Source organism: Lactuca saligna, chromosome 8 (genome assembly GCF_052625555.1).
Source record: "Lactuca saligna cultivar CGN05327 chromosome 8, ASM5262555v1, whole genome shotgun sequence".
Classification (NCBI taxonomy): domain Eukaryota; kingdom Viridiplantae; phylum Streptophyta; class Magnoliopsida; order Asterales; family Asteraceae; genus Lactuca; species Lactuca saligna.
In genome coordinates, this window is record NC_136424.1 from 27,251,709 (window position 1) to 27,265,786 (window position 14,078).

Below are 14,078 nucleotides of genomic sequence, written 5' to 3' on the forward strand. Positions count from 1 at the left end.
AGTTTTTATTTTTGTTTTGGTGAGTTTTACAACTGCCCGACATCTTCAAAACGGAAAATAGCTCAAATTCGGCTTTTTATTGAACCAAAGTTCATATGGGACTGTTTTGTTCCTTTTATTTGGAACCCTATTCAACAAATAGTAGGTTGTTAAAATGGTGCCTCCCTAGAATCCCTTACTCAATCGCGAGTAAGAAAGCATCGAGTTTACCATTTCCTTTAAAACTTAATTTTTGTGTTCGGCGATTCCATTTTTTGGGCCGAGTATGGTGTTGTGGTTTAATGAATGATACCCATTGATTGGAAGTATATTGGATCCATATATTCACCGCCTCCATCAGTTCTAAAACATTTATCTGGATTGCCCAATTGCAATTCCACCTCAATTTTGTACATTTTGAACTTTTCAATTGCTTTATTTTTGGCATTAAGCAAATACACATAACAAGATCGAGTATAGTCATCAATGAATGTGACCATATACTTTTTATTTCCCAAGGATGGAGTAGAGCGGAAATCTTACAAATCACTTTTTGCAAGTTCCAAAATAGTCAATTTTCTAAAAACATTTGGAAAGAATTGTGTAACGTCCGCGTTTCTAGGCTAGACATTATTGTTGATGTAATAGTCTAGGTTAACCCTTGTAACTTTTTTTGAAGTATTAACGATGAAATATTTGAATATTATGTGAATTATGTGTTTATTTTCTTAATTATTATAATTTAATGAATTAAGAATAAAATAAGCATCAAAATAAAAGTGTGAGATAAGCCCGATATCTTTGCACGAAGATCTAGTGGTTGAGACGAGGTTTCCGAAAATATAAAGAATGCTGAAATCCAAGTTATAATGAATAAGTTATGAACTGTTGAATTTTCGCGACAAAACCGGTGTGGCACAGCGTGACGTAAATAGTGAATTTACGAAGGAGTGCTATTTAGCCTAAGTGATCAACACGAAAGACGTAGATAATGTTGAACTGAGAGTGTGCATAAAAAGAACGTTGAAATCTGACTTCGTATGAGGAAGTTATGATTTTTCGAAGTTTCAGCTTAGTAGTAGACAACCCAAAAGTTCGAATTGAGATCGAGTGAGTTTTAGCCGAAACTTTCTAAACAATAATCGAAGATCTCGTCGATAGTAGTGCAACAACAGAAAGAGGGACGAAAACGGACGTCGGATGAAGAAGTTATGAATTTATAACGGAGTTTTGCTGTCCCGGCCTACTAAAAATAAATAATAAAAAATAAAGTCAAAATTAGCCAACGGAGTCTAAATAAAAGTTGTAGAGCATAATCTCACCTACGTGTGGATATAAAGAACATAAAAAATGGAGCTCCTATGTGAAAGTTATGAATTTTTGAAGATCGTGGCATGCATACTAAAGCTTATCCGAAGCGTACGCCCAACGTAACCAAAATTACGCCCAATGTAATCCCAGACCCAACAGCCTATAAATAGAAACCAAGATCAGCCATTTCCTTTGCTTATTTTATTTCTTTCTCTCTAGTTTTTGCCTCGATCTGCGTGCCAATTATATCCCGAAGCCCCGGTATCTTCCAGATCTAGTGAATAATACTACTTTTACAAGTTGTAGTATTATCCGATCATCTTCTGATCAAGTGAGTGTATAGTCACTTTTATCTTACACATAGATATGAAGTATTTTATAAAATACGTGCTATGTGTATATATATTGTTGTTTATACATGTGAGTGTGCGGTTACTTTCTTCTAACACATAAATATGAAGTATTTGCTTTGAAATACGTGTTATTTGTTTATACATTATTTGTTTATTTGAAACAAGTGTTGAATAAATATTTTATACAAATTTTAAATCGTATATGTATTTTTATCTAAAAAGGTTTTGGGTAAAGCATTGGTAGATAGTTGATGTGTGTTAAAATGAAGAGAGGCCTCGATATTGTTATTTTTGATTCAGTTATCTAGCGGAGTTTAGATGACGACCACAAACTTTTCTAGACAGTCCTGTGGAACACTAGCAGGCTCGCCACCTGTAGGTGTTAATGAACTTGGGTGTTCATTCGCTATACTCCATCCCTCCCATGGTTGCCTTATTTGACATATATTGTCGGGAAACTCCCGAAGCATGTGTTGTCGCCCGATGAAATATTCTTAGATTAGGTCCCTTGAGAAAAGTGTTTAGGAACGTAAAGTGAGGATAACGGGAATGGGTAATTGGGTTTTTGTTGGTTGATGAAATTAATATAATTATTTATTGTGGGTTAAAAACCCTATATGCTCACCAGGCTCCCAAGCCTGACCCACTCAGTTTCTTTGTATTACAAGAAGTGGCGCAAGGGCATAAGATGGATGAATCATCAAGTTGTTTTGTTTACAAGTCTGTATATGTATATATTTGTTGAATGACTTGTAATGTTATCGTTTATGCTTTATGGTATGTATCGGAACATGACATCCTGATTTTTTATTATGAAATGAAATGATATTTCTTCATGAAATGTTTTGATAAAAATCTATTTTATCATGTTTTGTTTTTGGGAAAAAATTCCGCATCATATTTAAAATCAAAAGGATTTACTCTGAAAATGTCTATAAAGCATAAATGAAACTTGTCTTTTCTGGCCGAGATTTTGGGGATGTCATAGGTTGTTTTGTAATTTTTGTAAGCATGCATGTTTTACATTTTTCAAGATACATGTCAAAGGGTGGAATTAAACCATTTATTGACATTTCATGCATCCTCCTAAAATTGACACGACCCAATCTAGCATTCCAAAGCATAGAGTAAACAATTTTTGAAAAGAAGAAGATAATATAAAAACATAATTTTGAATAGGTGACAATTTATCAATAACATTTAAACGAATCATTCTATTATTCAAATATCCAAAACCAATAAACATTCCACATTGAGATAGGACATACCTATCCGATTCATAAACTTGCTTATAATCATTAGAATTCAAAGAACTACCATTAAAAAGATTCTTTCGAATCTTTAGAACAAGCAAAACATCAAAAAGTTTAATAGTTTTCCAGAAGTAAACTCTAAAAAAATAACACAGACAACACAAATAGTTTAAATGAATCGTCTCCCACGTGCAAAACAACTCCATCTTTATGTGGTGTTAATGTTTCAAACAACCGTTCATCCTTGCATACATGGTTTGTTGCATCAGAGTCGATCCACCAAGCAACATCATCATCTTGTACATAGAGTGAGTCACGAATAAGTGAAACATAATTTTGATTAGAGTTATCAAGTTTAGTAAAAAACAAACCTCCTTTCATATGGTCCTTGGACCCATCTCCGCTTCTATTGGCTCTATTATTTTCAACACCATTATTGCTAAAATTCACATGACAATCACGCTTGCAATTTCCCACTTTGAAGCACCTCTAATAAACTAGTCCATTTTTCTTTTTGTTGGAGTTGTTTAGAACATATTCTTGCTTGCCTTTTCTATGTCCTTTGTTGTTCAGATGTCTTGGTGTTTTTCAACCACATGAACCAAGGGCTGTCTAAATTCAACTTTTCCTTTGTTTTTGTCAGTCTCTTATGCACGAATGGATTCTTCAATGCGCAAATGACTACCATGTTGAACCATTGATAGCCCATCCTTTTGATGTTTTAGATTATGTTTGAAGTCATTCCATGATGGTGGAAGTCTGTCAATTACACTTGACACAATAGTGGTTTCATCCATATTCATGTTGTGCAGTTTGAATTGACCCAAAATGCGAAGGATTTCATTGTATTGTTCCATGACATATATTGAATCTACCATTTTATAATTATTAAAATCACCAACCAGGAGCTTCTTGCTAGAAGCATCATTTGTTAATATACAAAGTGAACCTCTAGCAATCTGAAGCCAAGCCAAAACCAAAGTTAAAGTGCATTCCGAGGGTAATGAATTCCGAAATGGAGCTATTTCCGAAATGAAGATATCTTCGAGAAACACCTAGTATTCAATGTTATTTTGAGTATGTATTAGCATTTAATGTTTCTTGTCCTTTAGCATTTGTTTTATTGGAAAGTTCATGGGACAAGATCAAGAAAATCCTGTATGTCAGCCTTTTGACTTCTCAGATTTACATTCTCCATGCTTTCTTGTATTTTGTCTTTTTATCATTCCTTGGCTATTGAAGGAGATGAGTTTTCCATGCAATGTAACCTTTGAGGAACATTCTCTTTCACATCAATACTAAGTATCTTTCAATTCAAATCATTCTCTTTATCATTCTCATTGTTCTTAAGTTATCCTTACATGTTCAAACTAATTTTCTCTTACTTAAATGCTTTGTTGAATACTTTGTTGAACTTCTTACTTCAAGACAAGACTAGTTTACTAGACTTGACTGGACTCTTAATATTAGCAGTAAACATTGATCTTAAGTTAATTCAAGGTTTTAGTTTTCAAACCTTGTCTGCGCACATATTCTTGCACTCTTAGTTGGTATCAGAGCCTAAGTGGTTGTCCTTTGAATCCATAAGAGCATATTATAATTGATATGAGATTACCTTGGTATCTCAATCATTTCTGTGTTCAGGATAAAAGTTCTTTTATATATAACTTCATCTCTAATACTTTAACTTCAATGGTTTCTCCTAATTCAACTTAACAAATGTATTCAACGTAAATAGCAAATAACATGGGTTGTCCAATGCGTGCCCCATTGCTGGTTATTGAAGAGTAGGATCAATGGAAAGTTAGAATGGAGAGATTCTTACTTGGTAAGGAAAAAAGGTGAAGAGATATGGAGATATGTGAAAGAAGGTCCTGATGTTCTAGTAAGACAAATGGTCAAAGATGCTACTGCTACTCTCATGGGTCAAGAAGAACAACGTGCAACACCTCTAACTACATCATACATCGAAAAGCTTCATGCATACTAGATTGCATTCTCGGAGATGGTGTTTCGTGTTCCTCATTCTCTCTTTGACCACATTAAGTTGTGCAAATTTGCCAAAGAGATTTGGAATACACTTCAAGACATGTTTGAAGGTTCTGAGAACATGAAGGATAAGTGTTTGACATCTGTCTTCAACGAATTTGATACCTTCACCACAACTGCCAGTAAATCCGTAGCCTCTGCATCAAATTGGTACATGATCGTTGTGAATAACATGACTACACATGGAATAGTCAGAACTCCTATCGATTACAATCCGAAGTTCATCAATAGCCTTAAAAAAGGATGGGGGAGTGTTAAGTCATGTCTTCAGAGTAATGTATCTATGAAGAAACTGAGGTATATCAACTATTTGACGAACTGCAAGGCCATGAATCTAACGTTGCTCAAACATTAAGAGAACTATCAGGAGGTCCTCTTTCCTTAGTTAGATGTGTTAACCCACTAATTCCAAGCCCATCTGTTTCGGATCCTTTTGGAACTATCCCACCTGTTTCACCTGTTCAACCAACACATCATACTCCACTTATCCGACCTGTTCCGACCCACTTATTTGAAGAAAATCATGATCCTGATTCAGTTGATTCCAAACTTTGCTTCCAACAAGAATTCACACTCCTGTCTATGAAGTACAAACATCCCTAGAATCCCAGTCATAAACCTTATCAAAACTGATATCAAGCCCCTCATCAAAACAAAAGTCAACCTTTTCCTAAACCTATAGAAAACCCACCAGTTTACCAACCCTACATTCCAAATCACTCCCCAGAACCTCAGGAAGTTTCGAAATCAGTCAAACCCAAGAATGTTTGTCATAATTGTGGCCTCAAAACTCACTTTGCAAAGTACTGTTTGGCTGAAATTTCCTAAAAAATGAAGGTAAAAGACTCTGCCTACTCTGCTCGTACAGCCTAAGAACTGGCTGTAAGTGAAAAGGCTTTTGTTACCACGATGTCAAGAAGTGTTGATGGGTACTGGTCTTATGGTGATGAGGGTGAAGAAAGATACGCAAGGAACATGTGTCCTATGGCTATACAATCGATTGAGTGTGATAAAGGATACTGGTCTTTCGGTTTAAAAGAAGACGATGACGATGCTGAGCCAAACTTTTGCTACATGGAAACAAACGATCCACCAGGCAGAAGCATCATCCAGCAGGTAAAATCCATGATAACTAACAATAATTTTGATTTATCTGTTTGTAAACCTTATCTAACTCAAATTCAATCAGATATGACAGTTATTCATATAGCCTATGAGTATGCCATAGAAGTTAGTGAGAAGCTAGATAGTGAATTGACTAATCTTAGATTACGTTTTGAAGACCGTAAGCTTAAGATTGAATCTTTAGATACAGAACTTGTAATGCCTAATGATGAATGTATTATTTTGAAAGGAAAATGTGAAATTAACTTTAGTGAAAGAAACATCCTAGTTATTGATAACAAACGTATTAATGCCAAAATTGATGCTTTGCATAACTCTATTGATATTCTTGAAGCAAAAAAATGGATGGCACATAATTTTTGTCACCCATGGTCCAAAGCACCAGGTCTCGGAAACAAGTTTCCATAACCTTTTGTTCATCCCTTGAAGGAACTTCAAAAACTAATGTTTATGGGAGCCATTCTGAACCATACTTATTCGGATACCCATGTCTCACCATTATCGTCCCTTTCAGAGACTTAAGACTAGTTCCAATCTCTGATTCCTGAGTTCAAACCTATCACTCTTAAATGTCCTGATTCCATGTTTCTTCCACCTTTGATATCTCTGGACCTGAATCAGTCTTTAGGATCTTTCCCTGACACTGACTGTACTGGAGTTCAGTTTCCGAACTCCGGCCCACCAAACAATTGTGTTGTCGAGGAAATCATTCCTGAGACAAATGGACATGACTCTGATAAATCCAACTTTGTTTGGGCATCATTTAATAGTGATGTAGATGAAGAAATTTTCTATGACGATTCATCTAACTCTTGTATCTCTAACTCTGACGTGATTTCGAAATCGACTCTAGTGCTAATTATAAGCCTCATTTTAACACCCATAACAAATCATGCCGAATTTGAACTTTTAAAAAACATTTCAAACCATTAAATCATTACAAACTTTTATTTTTCAAAATGTATATTATCAAAGTTATCCCAGAAACATAAACAAAACATGAGGAGTTGTACGATCACGCCTTTTCCGTAACGCGATCCCCTAATGTACTTGAAACAATAAACTGAAACCGTAAGCCCAAAATCTTAGTGAGTTTCCCCCAAAATACTGATACACTGCACATAACACATATACAAATAACAACATGTACTGGGTCCACATCATTACAGAATGAATTACCCCTGGGCTCACGGTGTGAGCCTAGATTGCCTTCCCAGCCCACAACTCACATCTAGATTGCCATCGAGCCCATAGTACGAGTCTCCCTAAGCTCGTATCTGGAATGCTCTCGGGTTTTTCGGTTACCGCACAGAGCAGTATCACCTCAACCCTTCGCAACATAATATGTCGACATATAACACAAGAAATGCGCATACAGATAATCACATAATACTACAGGTAGTCCTACATATCTACCTAATTGGCATAGCAACTAGCATGCAACACTAACTCACACTCAACACACTACCAACTGCTAGGATATCATATGTAATGGGCCGAACTTGGTGCCTTAGACCCCTTAGTATAGTGAGGATAACTCACCTCTCAACCATCGACTCGAAACGATAAGCTCAAACTCTCGGATCACCACCACAAACTCCACCACCTATATTCACCATAGAACCATATTCATAAGTTTCCAATTTTCCCAAAATGCCCCAGAAGTCAACTAGTCAATCCTTCGTCAAAGTCTAAGCCAACGATCAAGGTCAACATTCCATGTTGACCTGACTCGTCGAGTGTAGTTCACTGACTTGTCAAGTCCTTCCATAACTCGAGTAGTTGTGAAATCCCGTACTAACTCGTCGAGTTTCCCTGCAACTCGCCAAGTTCATGCATGTCCAAAATTCGGGGAAACCCTAGCTGACTCGTCGAGTCACCTAACTGACTCGCCGAGTCCATGCAGAAGTCCTTGCACAAAAATCTTAATTCGACTCGCCGAGTTGACCATGCAAATCGTCGAGTCCCTTCATACCTTTCTTCATTTAGATGCTTTGCAAGTCATTACAAGGCTCCATTTTGTAGATCAAGCTTCCCAAGGTATGTTTATCACGTAAAGTTGCAAACTTTATGTGCATGCAAGGCTCTAAAGACTTAGAATATCAAATACAAGATTGAAATGGGGTCTAACACACAAGGAAGGGTTCATACTTGCTAAAGCTGGAAAGTTTATGGACTTAAAGACCAAGATGAGCTTAGATTTGGAGTTGGAATTTCAGATTCTAGCTCATACTCAAGAATGGCTACATAATATGCTAGAAAAAGCCCTAATCTTTAACAAAATGAGATCTAGAAAAAAAGGTAAAGGTAACGACTTGATACCTTCAAATGATGCTAAAATGAGGTAGATTTTAGATCCACATGATGGGTTTTGTACATAAGAACATTCCTAAGTGCGCATACAAACCCTAATGCTTGGATCTAGGTTTCTCTATTAAACATGCTTTGAATCCAAGGCTTCTAATGACTTATTAGGTGTAAAAACAACACAAAATCAGATCTAGAAACATACCTTTGATTCTCTTGTTTGATCTTGTTTTCTTGGAGCTCTAGAGTCATAATTGTCACTCCTCTAATGGCTTACAAACACCAAGCAGCAAAGAGGATGATTTGAGAGAGAGAAGAGGGGATGGAATTCGACCAGAGTATCCTTACTTTAGAAGATGTGTCGAATTCCTTCAGCCATAGGGTCTATTTATACATGCAGACTCCTTAAGGGTTACAACTTAAACCCTAGTTGGATAACTTAGACTTTAAGTTAATCCACATCCTTACCTTAGATATCCTTTGGACGATTTTGGCTTATCCAAGCCCTAGAAATCGTCCACCCTATCTCCCATAAGGATTTACAGTCTAAAGTGTAACTATCAAACAATTAACAGTTTATACCCTCTTATTTAATTAATCTCCTTAAGTCACCAAATTAATACTAATTAATCTATGACTTATATTAATCAAATAACTATATTATTATTCCTTATATTATTCTCATAATATATTAATAATATCTATTCTCTCATAATAAATCATCCTACCAAGTTGCTATGGTGAAGGCAACCCAAAAAGACCATGCACAATCGGGTCAAATACTTGCCTAATATAGTTGCAGCCTTAGACACTATTCCAACAGTCTCCCACTTGGATAAGTCTAGTAACTATATGCGCATGTACACTCTGATTCGCAATCGTAGCTCTCAAAGACGCTGTCAAACTCTGATCTAATCAATCTTGTCCTTTAGATAAGGGATCGTACAGTCCTCTGTTAGATATCATGCTGACAATACTATGGAATAGTTACTCCAACATTTGGTTTCTCGATTTCCGATTTATTTGACATAGATCTTAATCGAACACATCAATTCAGTTCTGACCGGGCCCGACACATAAGTCAAATCAAATCATCGAGCGGCCGAGATATCGCTTTTTCCTTCTTAGGATAAAATTTACAGCTAAACTTCGACTTATATGCATTTACTTATTCATTAACCAACTACACACAACAACGCGTTTTATAACATCGAGTTACCAATGCGTTTTCGCATTATCAATGTACAATCAATTAACCAATAACAAACCATATATCTAGGTTTTAAGACTATATGATATTATCGTCTTGCGATTACCTTTTACTATCACATTCCATAAGGTGATTCCAGCAAGCGCAGGTTTGTTCCAATGCTCAAACCTAGTTCATAAGCACTCTTGAACGTTGCAGCAATCTTTTGCTATGTCTAACACCATTTAGACACTCTACACACCTATTCATGACAATCTTCATTCATATCTACTTCCGACATATGAACGATTGTGGACTATTTGAACAATTCGATTATTCTTAATAAACTCAATTATTCTGGAAGTCAAAACATGCAAAGTGAAACAATAGTTAAACAATTAACATAAGATAGTAACATTACTTATATATAAAACTCCTTTATTTAATCATCAAATGTTAGTTACATTTATCTATTACACGTTTCTAATACTATCTAATCTATGCTAATATCATCCTTCAGCCCAATACTCCTAGCATGCTGCAAATGCTTAACCCTACTCAGTCCCTTCGTAAGCGGATCTGTTGGGTTATCTTCCGATGATATTCTCTTCACTACGAGTTGTCCTTCTTCTACATGATGTCTAATAAAGTGATATTTTCTATCGATATGTCGTGATCTACCATGATCTCTCGGTTCCTTGGTCAAGACAATCGCTCCCTCATTATCATAGAAAATCTCCATGGGCTCCTTTATGGCAGGTACAACTCCAAGATCACCAATGAAGTTCTTTAGCCATATTGCCTCCTTTGATGCTTCTCTCGCTGCGATGTACTCTGATTCGCAGGTTGAATCAGCTACGGTTTCCTGCTTGGAACTCTTCCAAGTTGCTGCTCCTCCATTCAGGGTAAAGACCCAGCCCGACTGCGAACGGTAGTTGTCCCTGTCGGTCTGAAAAATGGCGTCACTATACCCTCGCACCTTCAAGTCATCACTCCCTCCAAGGACTAAGAACCATTCCTTCGTACTCCGAAGGTACTTAAGGATATTCTTCACCGTAACCAAATGGGCTCTGCCTGGATTCCCTTGATATCTACTAACCATGCTCAAAGCAAAGGCTACATCAGGGCGAGTACAAGTCATAGCGTACATGATTGAGCCTACTGCGGAAGCGTATGGAACTCGCCTCATTTCAGCTATCTCGGCTTCGGTACTCGGATTTTGAGTCTTACTCAACTTGGCATTGCTTTGTATCGGTAATTCTCCCTTCTTCGAGTTTTCCATACTAAAACGTTTTAGTACCTTATCTAAGTAAGTATTCTCACTAAGTCCTACTAGTCTCTTACTTCTTTCTCTTACTATCCTTATTCCAAAAGTATAGGAAGCCTCTCCGAGGTCCTTCATAGCGAAACGCTTCCCGATCCAGGACTTTACTTCCTGCAGAGTCGTGACGTCGTTTCCTATGAGTAATATGTCATCGACATATAGAACGAGAAAGCTTACTACACTCCCACTGGCTTTGACATATACACACGATTCATCTTCGCTTCGTACAAATCCAAACTCTTTGAATTTCTCATCGAAGCAAAGATTCCATCTGCGAGATGCTTGCTTTAGTCCATAAATGGACTTCTCAATCTTACACACTCTATTTGGATGCTTCGGATCCACAAACCCCTCTGGCTGAGCCATGTAAACATCCTCAGCCAACTTTCTGTTAAGGAAAGCGGTCTTGACATCCATTTTCCAAATCTCATAATCATGAAATGCGGCAATAGCTAGCATCACTCTAATAGACTTTATCTTCGCAACTGGTGAGAAGGTCTCTTCATAGTCAACTCCGGGAGTTTGAGTAAAGCCCTTCGCAACTAATCGCGCTTTATACGTGTGTACCTTTCCATCCACGTCGGTCTTCTTCTTGAAGATCCATTTGCACCCAACGGTCTTACGTCCAGGCACATTATCAACCAAATTCCAAACTTGGTTATCATACATGGATTGGATCTCGCTATCCATTGCCTCTTTCCATTTCGCAGACTCCGGGCCTACCATGGATTCCTTATAGCTATTAGGTTCATCAAGATTTATTAGTGTAATATCACTAATATACGTGTCCCCTTCGGTAGTAATATGAAAACCATACAACTGGGGTTAAAACCTAACTCTTTCGGAACGTCTAAGAGGTAATGATATGTCAATCTGTTCAACCGGAGTTTCCTCCTCGGGTTGAGCACCAGCGGTTGAGGTTCCTTCATCTATCGATTCTTGAATCTCTTCAAGATCGATTTGCCTCCCACTGTCTCCTTGGCCTATGAGTTCTCGCTCTCGGAAAACTCCTATTCTCGCAACAAAGACAACATTGTCCTTCGGTCTATAGAAGAGATATCCAAAGGATTTCTACGGGTAGTCGATGAAAATACATCGCTCACTACGAGGTTCGAGCTTGTCATGAGTATCTCGTCTTACTAAAGCCCCGCAACCCCAAACCTTGATATGTGCTAATGAAGGAGCTTTCCCCGTCCACATCTCGTGAGGTGTTTAGGCAACCTTCTTAGTAGGGACTCGGTTAAGGATATGGGTGACAGTCTCTAAGGCATACCCCCAAAAAGAGATAGATAGTGAAGCACGACTCATCATAGAGCGAACCATGTCCAACAAGGTTCGATTACACCTTTCTGCCACACCATTCAATTGTGGTGTCCTAGGTGGCGTCAATTATGAAACTATTTCACACTCCTTGAGATAATCGTGGAATTCAAGACTTAGGTACTCTCCTCCTCGATCGGATCGAAGCATCTTGATCTTCCTGCCCAATTGATTCTCCACTTCATTCTTGAACTCTTTGAAATTTCCAAAAGTTTCTGACTTTTGCTTGATTAAGTAGATATACCCATATCTACTATAGTCATCGATACAAGTCACGTAGAAGCGGTTACCATCCTTCGTGGTAGATCTAAACGGTCCACACACATCGGTATGTATGAGGTCCAATAGACCCTCACCCCTTTCGCACGTACCAGCGAAGGGTGACTTAGTCATCTTTCCAAGTAAACAAGACTCGCATGTGTCATCTAGCCTAAGGTCGAATGACTCCAACACTCCATCCTTTTGGAGTTGGGCTATGCGTTTCTTGTTGACATGTCCAAGACGACAATGCCATAAGGATGCCTTATCCATACTATTGGAAGAATCCAAGTACAAAACATCATTTCCTAAGTTATCAACAATCATAACAGTTTCATAAATTCCATTACATGGTATAGCTTCAAAGTAAAAGACATCATTTAGATAACCTAAAATAGTACCATTCTCATTATTAAAAGAAAATCTCAAACCTTATCTAAACAAACCATGAAAAGAAATGATGTTTCTAGCCATTTCTGGCGAATAGCAACAATTATTCAAATCTAAAGATAAACTATTCCTAAACACTAAAGAATACACTCCAATCTTGGTCACAGGCGACGATCTTCTGTTCCCCATGATTAGATTTATTCTTCCATGCTCCACGTCTCTACTTCTTCTTAGTCCCTGCAAATTAGAACAAATGTGGTAACCACAACCGGTATCAAGAACCCAAGAAGTATTGTGGGAATCATTAGATTTAATTGTATATATACCTGCGAAAGATGGCTTGATCTTTCCTTCCTTGATGGCTTGCAGGTATTCCGGGCAGCTTCTCTTCCAATGTCCTATCTTGTGGCAGTGGTGGCACTCTGCCTCCTTCGGGTTGGAGCAGGTCTTTGCGGGATCAACTTTGGTCCCACTAGAAGAGGCACCATCTCGGGCTTTCACCTTGCGATGGTTCTTTGACGAAGCCTTCCTCTTCTTTCCCTTTCCTTGTCCAATTGCCAAGACAGGAGCAGCGGGCGGATTGGGAGTTGGTGCAACAGACTTGTCCTTGAAGTTGCTCTCAGCGACCCTTAAGAGACCTTGGAGTTTACTTAGGGTGACCTCTTCTTTGTTCATGTGATAGGTCATCCTAAATTGATTGTAGCTTGGAGGCAAAGAGTGAAGCACCATGTCGATCGCCAAGTCTTCCCCAAAGTCAACATTTAACTTGCGAAGGCGGTAAGAGATTCTCCATGACCAATCTTAGCGGAAATCATGTTCGTGAAAATCTCATAACGCTCTTGTCTCGCGTTTTGATGGTATCTCTCCAATAAGGCTTGGTGCATTTCGTACGGATACATGTCCTCGTAGGACTTTTGGAATTCGAAGTTCATAGTCGCGATCATGATGCAATGCACTTTCGTTGCATCACGCTCGTGAGTTTCGAAAGCGGTGATTTCGGCGGGAGTAGCAATTTCGGGGTTGATTTTCATGAGCTTCTCATCAAGGACATACTCCTTATCCTCATAGCGAGCAATCGTGAGAATGTATCTTATCCATTCGCTAAAGTTCGTTCCATCAAAGGTGACCTTTTGACAAAGGCTCATCAAAGTGAAAGAACTCGCAGCAGCATTGTTGGCGTTCGACATCTATAAATAGAAAGGACAAAGATAGATTAGAAT